The sequence below is a fragment of the Camelus dromedarius genome, chromosome X (genome assembly GCF_036321535.1).
Source record: "Camelus dromedarius isolate mCamDro1 chromosome X, mCamDro1.pat, whole genome shotgun sequence".
Classification (NCBI taxonomy): Eukaryota; Metazoa; Chordata; class Mammalia; order Artiodactyla; family Camelidae; genus Camelus; species Camelus dromedarius.
The window spans coordinates 96,683,988-96,696,252 of NC_087472.1; positions in this window are offsets into that span (position 1 = coordinate 96,683,988).

A 12,265-nucleotide genomic window follows, 5' to 3' on the forward strand; every position below is an offset into this window, starting at 1 on the left:
TTATTGGGATGATTATCAAAAACCATATAATCAAATTTCATTAAATGTGGAAAGCAAATAAAACAATTTAGAGAAAACAAAGGGCTGTAAAGTACACTGACAGAAAAAAAAATGGTTAAGAATCAAGTATATTTGAAAGCTAGGAGAAGCTGATAAAAATATTAAGAAAGCCATGTAGTAAAGATTCAAAAGAAACCCATTCAAAAGTTAACAAACAGCATTCTCCTTAGATCTGGGGTATAAGAATTTTCTTTGTAGGGTTCCATCTTCTGTGATGGAAACATAAAAACATACATTAAAACTTATTGAATACCTGCTACATGGGTGCTAGCGGGAGTGAAAAAAAAAGATCCACTCTGCTCTCAAACTAATGAGGAAACAAACACCTAAAAATCACTTAAGGCCAGAAAAGGTGCTAAGTAGAAGGAAGAACAGGATGCTGTGGAAGCTCAGAAAGTTACAGTCACTATTGATGAGAATCAGTAAAAGGTTCATGGAGGAATTGGCATTTCTACTTGGTTATGGAGATTAAGTAGGATTTCTCTAGGTGGAGAATACGAGAAAGGGTTTTCAAGAAAGGATGTGCAAAAAAGCACAGGAGGTCACGAGAGGCAGGAGGTTCTGACCCAGGCATGCACCCAGATCCAATCTATCAGTTTTCTATTCAAGTGGATTCTAGTACCGGTAGAAATAATCAGCATAAGAGCACCTCGTAAAATTTGTTATGAATGAAAAAATGGCTCATATTTATTTAATGGCTCATTTATTTTAACTCATTAATTTTTTTAAATCTCTGAGAATTAAAAAAAAACCAACCACAGAAAATTTTTTAGACTCTGTAAAAATAATCAACACAATAAAACTGACAATGTCAAAAACTTTATACAATTATATTTGTAGACTTATGTTGGGCTCCCTGGAAGCTGACTCCAACTGAGATGAGAATGAGAGTGCAAGTTATCTGAGCAGTCATTCCAGAAAGCACCAATAGGGAGGGGGAAGTAAGAGAGGGATGGGGATGAGCCATTAAAGGGTGTGCCATCAAGCAGCTTTTCACTGAGGTTGACTGGGTTCAATCCCATCGCATCCCCGGGTACTACGAAAAACCGTGTATGTAGCACATACCTTAGTGTCACCCCACCAGAGGTCGAGGAAGCTGGGGTATTGATTCTCTGACTGCTGTCTGTCATTGACTTTAGGGTTATTCCCAGGCACTTTAACTTCCCAGCACTTCTGGCCTGGGATGTCTGAGTGAGAGAAAGCCCTCAGGTGAAGAGTTGCAGGTTGGAAGCCAACCACCATTCTTGTGTACTGAAGGGCGAGTGCCAAGGAGGTATGGGGAGGGCCACCACTATCTGCTACATTTGTCACTGACTCAAAACTATCAAAGAATCACATCTTGACAAAATTTAGGGCTACCAAATTTGCAACATGGGAATTGGTAGACATGATTGCCATAGAAGTAAACTCACTTGTAAGAGGTTAAAGTTTTTTTATTGGGACCAATTTTAAAACAAATCTTCATAGTGACATTTTTATAATAAGAATTTTCAAGGTGAAAATAATTTCAATAAAATAAAAGCAAATAAAAAAATTTAAAATATATACTAGAAACATTTTACCTGCATTATACAGAAAAATGGTATCAAGGAATTAAATTGATTTGAGTTTGCTCAGGAAAATATGTTCTTCATTAAATTTCATCAGTGTTGGCATGATTCTGATTAGAATGTTTGTACTCACAAACATGGATTCACAGTGTCCTCGGGCTCAAAACAAGACGAGGATTGAAACATCCTGTTCTTGACTTGCTAGAGGCCAAAAAATGAGGATTTGTGCCAGGGGAAATTGCATGGGTAAATGTAGAGTGGAAAAGCATATGGAATGCTTTGGGAATGATGAATTCCTCACTGACAGAGCTATGGGAGCAGATGTTAAGCAAAAAAAAAAATCATATTCATGAATATTCTGTGGATCTGCAGAGTTCTTTGTTGAAAGGCGATAAGAGAAAAATTGGATATTACAGCTCTCCAGTGAATTTCCTCACAACTTTTCACTAAAATAGCCCATGACCTTACAGAAAAGAATAAAAACCCATTAAAATAATGAGAGATTGACAGATAACATAATATAAAATTGTGAGCAGCCTTGAAAATAATTTTAAGGCAAATGGAGTTAGACTGAGAAAAACAGATCCATACGTCACCTTATGGAATATTCAGGCTTCCCTTCATGAAAGGGAGCTACTGGAGAAAGATTTTCTTTTTTAAAAAAAGGTACATTGTTCTTGCTCCACCAACTGTGTCCTGACTCAGAGATTCGGGCCTTTACTAGCCAACGGACTGGGCCTTCATCTCTCTTGATTCTAAGGAGCTACATCGTGTGGCAGGCAGTTTTGATCCTCAGTTTTGCCCCTTGCCTTGAAACCCTTTGCCCCTACCCCTGCCAGTGCCCTCTGCCCCTGCCCCGGCCCCTGGCCCCTATCCCTACCCCTCAGTCTACCCACTGTCTTTTTTCACATTGAGACAGAACAAGCCCAGTAATCAACTAGGCAGGTAGTGACGATGGACTGGCCATGGTATAAAGCATATCCTCCCCCATTACTCACTCAGTGTAGGTGACCATAGACATAGAAGAACCATTTCACTTACTGCCATTGGCTTCCAGTACCAGAGGAGACAATGAGAGGAGGGCGATAACTATCAGAATACAAAGAGGTACAATAAGGGAAAGCCTATTAGAAGCGGAAATGTGGACTGGAAGCTGTGCTCAACTCTCCCACTTTCCAACTACAGATATATCAAAGAGATGGAACCACTACTCAAATGGATAGAAGCTGAGACTAAAGTCAAGCCACAAGTTCTGTTGTCACACTGAGTCTGGAAGGGTCTTCCCTTATTTGTATATGAATTAAAAGAAAAAAATAAATTAGAGTTTACAAACAAAGACGATGGGATAAGAGAAGTAGTTGGAAGACTCAGGGAAAGAAAATACTTGTGGAAAACTATTTGCTTTCAGAGCCAGAAGAAAAAGTCAAAACTATCTGGCATCTTCAAAAGATTGCAAATAATCATAACCTCTGCACACAGGAAGCAAAAGATCATAGGTAGATGAAGAGCAAAGGTGAAAAAGTAGCTGACTCAAAGAAAGAGTATAAGAAAATCCCAAAGGCAATAGGAGAATTAAAATCCACATGAAGTCAGCAAGGAATAGAAAGGATGCCGTAGAAAATTCACTTGCTGATGTGAAAGACATCTTTGAGATGCTTTCCCAGGGTGCAGATGAAAATGACAGAGATTCAGTTCTTCACCACATGCTTCATGAACACCTGCTATGTGCTGGTCACTGTATTAGGTGCTGGATCTAAAGGCTTTCACATTCTCTATCCTCAGAGTATGAGAGGCAGCCATTAAACCCTTAAATACAAATTAAAATATAATTGCAAATTGTGCTGGTTGCTGCAACTGGCACTATAAAGACTGCTCAGGAGAAGCCAATTCTGATTGGGTGCATAAGAAAGGTCTCTCTAAAGAAGGAATATATAGCTGGAGATATAAAGATGAGTAAGAGAAAAAAAAAAAGTAGGTTAGGGCGTGTGGCTCTACAGCAAAAAAAGGATGTGGGGCAGCAGAGAGCCTGAAAGAGGACTGAGAAGAGAAAGGTAGGGAATGTGGTGCAAGATGTGTTGGGAGAGGTACTATGGCCAGATCACACAAGCCCACCTAAAGCTGGGTGAGGAGTTTGTATTTTATTCTAAGGGAAATGGGAAGTCATTTGAAGGGTTCTAAGTAGGTGGCTGATGTGATTTATGTTTTAAAGGGTCATCTGTTTCCCCAGTGGAGATAAGGATGGAATTGGGAATCTCACTGAGGGGGTCGGGGAAGTATGAAGTGTGATGATGACGTGGACAATGGTGGTGGCTAACACTGCAGAGAGAGAAGCGTATGGAGTTAGGACATGCGCTGGAGGTTACAACTGGCAGAAGTTGGTGATGGGTTGGGTAAAGGTGCTGGAGAGGGGACCATCTTGAATACAGTACATGTGATGATGCCATTAATTACAATGGGAAGATGAGCAGGAGAGCAATTTGGGGAGTGCAGGTTCAGGCCCTTCAGGTCTCAGATGCTTGTGAGGTGTTCATGAGTGAAAATGTCAAAAAAGTCCCTGGATATAGAAATCTATATGAAGTTCAGAAAAGAGATGAGAACTGGAGAGATAAATTGGACAGTCATCCACTATTACAGATAGTACTTATTTATTTTGGTTTTATGCACCTTTTCCTGATGGAAATATTCAAAGATACACAGAAGTAGACAAAATAGTATACTGAATTTCTATATACCCATCATAGTACACATAATGTTTTGTCATGAGAATGGTAAGTATCCTAAAGAGAGAAAGATCCAACTCCCCCTAAGTTTCTTCATCCTCAAAGTGGGAATATCTGAACCTACCTCATGGAGTTACAGTGAGAATAAAATGAGATTAACAGTGTGTGGTAACCAACTTTAGCCAGTAATATTTTGTTGTTGAGTGGGCAATATTGATCCAATATTGGAGGAAGAAAATAAATCAAGGTTAGTGAGTAGAAACAAATTAAGTTTCTAAACTCCAGAAGAAAGTATTCAAACCATTGCACTCTTACGGAAAGAAGAATGAAACAGAAGCTGCTGACACAGCTATGGCATGTTTTGTAATTCTCAAAAGGTGAGGCAAGCCAAGGACACAGCAGGAATCTGACCTAGTAAAATTCAAGTTTCAATGAAGTGTGAATTGTGTATATAAGACCACTAGTCCCTGGCAGTGGAGCCCCAACTTTATGGCAGAAACATTACATTAAGGGAAAAGTCACATGACAATGAAGTACATAGTGAAAGGTCAGAACATGACAGGATCTGGTCTGGTGTGGGGTTGGGAAGGTTTCCACTGTAAAGAATGACTTCCTGAATAGACCAAAAGAGAGGGTTAAACTGTGCCTGTGCTCTAGAGCACAGCTTCTCAAACGTTAATAGGCACACTAATCGCCCGGGGGTGTTGTGAAGAAAAAGCTCCCTCTGCGGCAGTGGGTCCAGGATGGGGCCTGAGATTCTGCATTTCCAACAAGCTCCCAGGGGTCTCTGGGATCCTCCCCTGACTGCCTAAGTCTGTCACTGAGGAGTATGTGTGGCAGGTACCTGCCAGCACTGCTGCTAGAAAGACAGTAGCCCTGGGAAAATGGCAGAACCCATTCCTTCGGGAACCCTCCCGGATAAAGGCGCTGGCTTGTGGTGGCCAGGGGCTTTGTCCATCCCCCTGGGCCTTCTGTGGCCCAGGGCTGGGAGTAGAACAACGAAGGAGTCAACCGCTATTGGGATCAACACTGTCACCCACGTCCACGCCCCCAGGAACTCAGCATGCAGAGGTAGAGGAGAGAGAAAATGATGGGAGAGATGACAGATACGGAGAACGGAGAGTGAGCACTGGCACACAGGGACTCGCTGTTCCTAGCCAAGAGATGCAATGAAAGATCTTCTTAGAAAAAGGTTTTCCTAAACTTAAAGAAGATTTGTATCTGCAGGCTGAAAGAACTTACCACAGTTCAGGGAAAACGAACTACCTACACACAGACACATTTGGCAACAAGTTTTAACTACAAGGGGGAAAAACCTACAATCTAATGACAGGAGAAAACAAATCATCATTAATTGAGGGCTTACCTTGAGTTCTGCACGCTACTTGGTGCTTTCCCTGAGTTTGCTCATTGAAACCTCATAGCATTCTAACAGAGTGCTGGTGTTGGCCTTTAAGTGGACTGGATCCAGAAACTCGGACGATCGTGTCAGGATCCCTCTGCTCTCCAGCTGCCTCAGCTCTCTCATTCCACGTGGGAGCAGGCAGGCTGCCCCAGACGCGGCACAGGCAGCTCCAGGCTCACGTTGTCCCAGCTCAGCTACCCCAGGAGGAAGAGAGTCCCTCTTCTGGTTTCACCATAGAAGGACACCCATTGTCTTGTTCTGCGCTTGCCCTTGGATCCATCACGGTGACCAAGAGGATGGAGTGAGATTATTTGGCCAGGGGCTGAGGGTCTATGTTTAGAAGTCCCACCAGAATTAAAAGGTTGGAGTAAGAAAAATAGACAAAAGAGAGGAAGGATGGTTTGGCCAACAAAAGCAAAATGTCCACGACAGGGGGGTCTATGAGTTGCCCCACTTTACAGATGACAACAGTAAGGATTAGAGGTCAAGTGACTTGCCCAAGGTCACACATCCAGTGTAACTGAAGAGCCAGGATATAAACCAAGGCAGTCTGAGCAGAGCTCTTAACCACTGTGCTGTAGGCAACAAAGTGAGTTTGGTTTCAGACTTCTCTGCAACATCAGCTCTCAGAAGAAAATGGAGCAACAGTTAGACTTTCTGGAGAAAAAGACTAACCAAAGATTTCTGTGCTCAAATTATCTTTCACAATAATAGCTAACAAATGTTAAACATACACTGTGTGACAGTAACTGTTCTAAGTGCTTTATATATATTGACTCATTCACTTCATGGACAGCCCTGTAAGAGAAGAATTCTTATTATGCTCATTTTACAGATGAGAAAACTGAAGCCCAGAGAGGTTAAGTAAAAGGTTATCTAAGAGACAGGATGGTGCCTAGGGAATCTGATCTTTTAAGCCTACGCTGTGAACCGCTATTCCATACTGCCAGGGTTCAAAAGCATATTATCAACACACACTTCTTGAAAAAAATTAATGAAAATATACACCCCAATAACAAGAAAGTTAAAAAAACTGAGTTCTAAAATTAGAAAATTGTGTAAAAATGACAAAGTTTTTAAAAGTCTAAATGATTAATCTGTATCTTCATAAAAGATTTTATTAATAGAGAGAAGAGGGAGGGAAGTAAAAATGAGCTTAACCTGGGTGAATCAGAAGGAACTAAAAGATTAGCATTTCATTTTTCAAAAACATTTTTATAGGGGGAGGTAATTAGATTTATTTATTTCATTTATTTTTAATGGAGGTACCAAGGATTGAACCCAGGACCTTGTGCATGCTAGGCATGCACTCTACCACTGAGCTATACCCACCCCCCAGCATTTCATTTAAAAATTCTGATAATTTAAGAAATACAGGCCACAGAATGCCTTTTTTAAAATTGTTACTCAGCTTGAAAATTTTGTTTCTAAAAGAAAACAGTAAGTTTTTTTTTTTTAAAAAAGGTAAGCAGTAAGGGTTTTTGGTAATATGCACTTGTGGATGCAAACTTATTTGATGTGTTTCACACCACTGCTGTTATCTTTATTGGTGCTCAAATTATCACAACTGGGGCTAGTGGGAATTTGAAGTTGGCTCCTGAGTCCTTTTGCTGTGATCTAGTAGTCTCTGATAGCTTTACTGTTATCAAAATACCTTGTATGTGTTCTTCCCCAGACCCACAGGATGCTTAAAGGTCATACTTACTAGTCCTAAAAGGAGTATATATGCCTTCCAAAGCATGAGGAAGATAAAAGCAAAGGAAATACTCATAAGAGAAAAAGAAATCATAAACCAAAGGAAATGACAAAAGAATTTTTTAAATAGCATAGCAAAAAGATGAAACATAATAAACTAAATATATTAGTTACCATGATAAATATAAATAGATCCTGCTCCCATACTTAAAAATAAAATTTCCCAGACTAGATTTTAAAACATCAATTCTATGTTATTTAAAAGAATCACACAATGGCACAAAAAGATCAATGTAAGAGAATGGGAAAAAATATGCAAAACAGATACAAATGAAGGGAAACAAAGATCAAAATACTTGAATTAGTAGAATTTAAGACCAAAAACTGAATGAAATGAGACTGAAATGTATAAAACCAAAATATGAAGGATAGAGACTCAATAATAACAATTAGTAAGTCTTATTTAATAGATTCCTGGAAAGAAACATGTATACCAAACAATACACCTTTTTTCCTAGTGCCCATGGAACGCTTACAAAAACTGAATATATAGCTGCACTATCATGGCACTTACACAGGGTTCAGTTGCTGAAGGGGACTCACAGGACCCAAACTGGCAAAGCTTACAAATGTACAGTTTATTATAGGGAAAGGACACACTATAGCAAAAGCGTGAAAGTCAGAATATACATTGGGCCTATGACTCACAGCAGGGGTCTGTCCTCTCGCTGTAAGGGCCAGCCCAGATGTCTCGTGGATCGGGAGCCACTGATGTATGCACAGAACACTCCAGAACCAGGGAGACTAAAATGAAATCTTTGCTGAGGTTGTTTATATTTTGCTTGTCACCTAGGCATAGCTCTGCTGCAGGACCAGCAGAACCCTGGGGCAGGGGCTGGAGAGTATCACACTAAGAGCAGGTGCAACTCTTCAATCTCATTGTTATTAATAAACAAAGCTGACAAGCTGGGTCAAACTACCCTGAAATTCTTTGGACTCATGGTTACATAGAGACACTATACATTAATGTTTCATGCTTTGACCAGGAGTCAGCGTCAAGCAGGAGCTTTAATATAACCAAACAGCTCAGGTTAATTGCAGATCTGCTGTGATTATCCTTTACAGCACAATCACAAAACATGAAGTATAGTTCAATAATTTCCAATATGCTGAGACCACACAAACTCTATTTTTGGATCACAATAAAAAAATTAATAAATAGGATGAGTACAAAGTAATCAAAAACACAAATTATAGTAAGGCACTTTTTTGAGAATATATGTCTGATGAAAATTGACAAGAATGTTAATATCCAGCATCAGTAAGGATCCAGGGGAACTAGGCCTCTTCATTTACTGCTCCTGGAAACATAAATCTGTAGAATCTTTCCCAGGTACATCTTGATAATGTATATAAAAATCCTTAAAAAGGTACATTCTTTCAGCTCAGAAATTATCTATTTGGCATTTCATTTTGAAAAAATAATTGAGAATATGGGCAGATGTTTATTGTAGCACAGTGCATAATAGCAAAATATTGGAAACAGTCAAAACGTCCAGCAATATGGGGACTGTTTCAGAAGTTATATCCATGTCCAATTATTCAAAATAATTTTGTAGAGGTCTTTTTGTGGCAGGCTCTGTTAGTTGCAGGTCTAAAATCCTTTCCTGTCTTCTTCTGTAGTGACAGATCCCAGATATTGTTCAGAGCAGCAATGTTCACTTTCCAGGCAGAAAACCATAACAATCCTGTTCCCACTTTCCTAGCTTCCCTTCACCTAGGAATGGCCATGTGATCCGGTTCTGGCCAATGAAATGTGAAGAGAAGTCTCCTGGGGGCTTTGAGAAAGTTTTTTGCTTTTCTTATAAAAGGGCAAGATTCTGTTGATGCCAATAATCATCTACTGCAGACCTTATATTTAGGGTGAAAAATTAACTATTTGTTAGGCAAGAATTGATTAGGTTTTCTTTTATTTGGAGCCCAAGGTGTCTCTCACTGTGGCAGATGCAGTGATGCGCTTCCTCAGATCTCCCTTCAGGACTCCCAGGTACTGGCAGTTCTCTAGGCTGCTGGTCTTCACCTGCCAACTATCTCCAGGAATTGTACTCAGGTGAAGTCAGCTGCCTTGCCCAGTGTCACATCCTCGTCCTGGGAGGCAGTCCACATCAACCTCTCCGTAGAAGTGTAAAGGCCCCACCTCCTTTCTTCAGTTTGCAGGGTCCTCCCAGCTCCAGGGCTGGAGCCCCTGTGACTACTGCACCATTGCCTAACTTCCCTTTCTGCCTAATCCTACTTTATTCCCTTCCCTGATGGTGTTGATTTTAAGAGTACTCTGTAATAAACTTCCTGCACTCAAATCTCTCAGAGTCTGTTTCCTGGGGAACCCCACCCACAGCACTGCTGACACATTTATTCACATAAAGGAGATGTTCCAAATATACTGCTAAATGACACAACAACAGGTTATAGAGCAGTATGTATGGTGTTTTCTTATTATACAGATTATATATCTGCAGTGAAAGAAATTCTGCAAAGGAAAACACTAACAATTTAACACCAGAACTTGTGTTTCCAACAATACATTGAACTAGATATTTAGAGAAACTCCTAGTTCAGAACACATTAAATGCCAAAAAAAGAAGTTTTAGTATTTTAATACACATACTAGTGATGGGAAAGTAAGGGAATTCCTGGCCGGGGCAAGGGGAGGGAGGCAGAAATAATAGGAAAGCATAAATCCACAAGAGCTAGAGATCATATTTACTCTGGAGGTATCTGCTGATTCCTGATGGCCTTGAGCAAGGTTTTCATGAGCCACTGCTATAGGGGAGAGGAGACAAAGCCTAGAGCCCAAGCAGTGTGAGAGGTCAGGATGGAGATGCTTGCATAAAGGCAGGAAAGTCAAAGAACAGTAGCCTCAAAAAGTTTAGCAGGAAAAAGCCCACCTTGAAGACGGAGCTGGAGGAAGTAAACTTCATGGCAGTAGCCAAGCACAAGCAAACTCACATTGGTGTGGGTCAGATCTAAACTTGAATTGCTGTGGTCAAAATAAACCTTTTACCCAAAACAGAGTTCAAAGTGGTCCTTGGTAGTACCCTCAGAAAATTGCCAGAAGAAAACAAAAATTCTTCTTGGGAGGAATACATTTACCAACTTCAAAGAATTACCATAAAGTTACAAATTCAGAATAATAAATAAATCACTAAATCCATGAGGGTCAGCATAAATATCAAAATTCAGTATCAGGCACATGGACACACAAAACTATAGATATAGGACATCCAGATACAGATTACAAAATAATAACATTTGTTGTATGTAAAGAATTGAAAATAGAGTTAACAGAATAAGGGCAGAGACTATCAAAACTGACTAGGGTGAATTTGAAAGAAAGTCAAATAGGAGTTTATACAATAAAAAAGTAATAATTTAAATTAGAAACACAAAGAATGTTTCAAACAGTAGACAGGACTAAAAATAAAATTAGAGAATTAGAAGATAGATCTAAATAAATGACCAGTATAGGAAAAAAGACAATGATAGAAAATTTTAATTAGAGGTTAAGAGAAATAGAGCATAGAGAAGGTCCAATACATGTTCCAAGTGGAATTCCAGGAGAGAGAAATGATAATAGAGGAAAAGGCAATATACAAAGAGATAAGATTTCAGATATTACAAAGAACAACAATCTTCAGAGGCAGAAACCTAAGAACTCCAAGTAGGATAATTAAAATAAGTCCACATTTAAACACATAGTAATACAACTGCAGAATACCAAAGACAAGCAGAAGACTTTTCAGTAATGGCAGCCAGAAGACAATAAGATATTATCTTCGAAGTGGCAAGAGAAATTACTGTCAATCTAGAATTTTATACCTAGCAAATAAACTTTTATGAATGACAGTAAAATAGAGATATTTCCAAACATAAATAGACATCATTAAAAGAACTTTTAAAGAACATATCCTGGAAGGATAAAAATGATTCTAGGAGGAATATCTGGGACACTGTCAGAAAAAAAGGTAAGAAAAAGAAATAAAGGGTATACATATCAGAGAAGAAAGAAAATCATTTATATTGACAAACAACACTTCCATGTATAAAAACCCAAAGAGTCTACCAAAAAACTACTAGAACCAATAAGTGAGTTTATCAAGGTTATAGGACAGGAGGTCAATATACAAAAATCAACTAATTTCTGTATACTAGCAAAAGACAATCAGAAATTGAAAACTGAAAATAGTACTATTTACAAGAGCACCAAAAACATGAACTCTTTAGGTATGATTTTTACAGAATATGTGCAAGATCTGTATGCTGAAAATTACAAAACATCAATGAAAGAAATCAAAGAAGACCTAAATATATAGTGATATACTGTCTTCATAAATTGGGAGACTCATTGTTAAGACGTCTGTAGTAGGCAGCCTTTAAGATGGCCCTTAATGATCTCTGCCTTCTTGTATTCACGCCCTTGTACAAACCCCTGAACTTGAACGTGGGCTACACTGGGTATTGAACTTCTAATGAACAGAATAGGGCAAAAATGATGTCACCTCCTAGATTAGGTTGCAAAGAGTCTGTGGTTTTGTCTTGAGCACTTTCACCCTCTCACTCTGAGGAAAGCTAGCTGCAATGTTGTGAGCTGTTCTAGAGAGGCTCACAAGTAAAGGAACTGAGGGAGGCTTCCAGCCAACACCCCAAAAGGAACTGAATCTTGCCAACAACTACATGAGTGAATATGGGAGCAGATCCTCCCCAGTTGAGTCTTTAACTCAGCCTTGAATGACAACTTGATTACGATCTTATGAAAGGTCTTATGAAAGGCCCTGAGG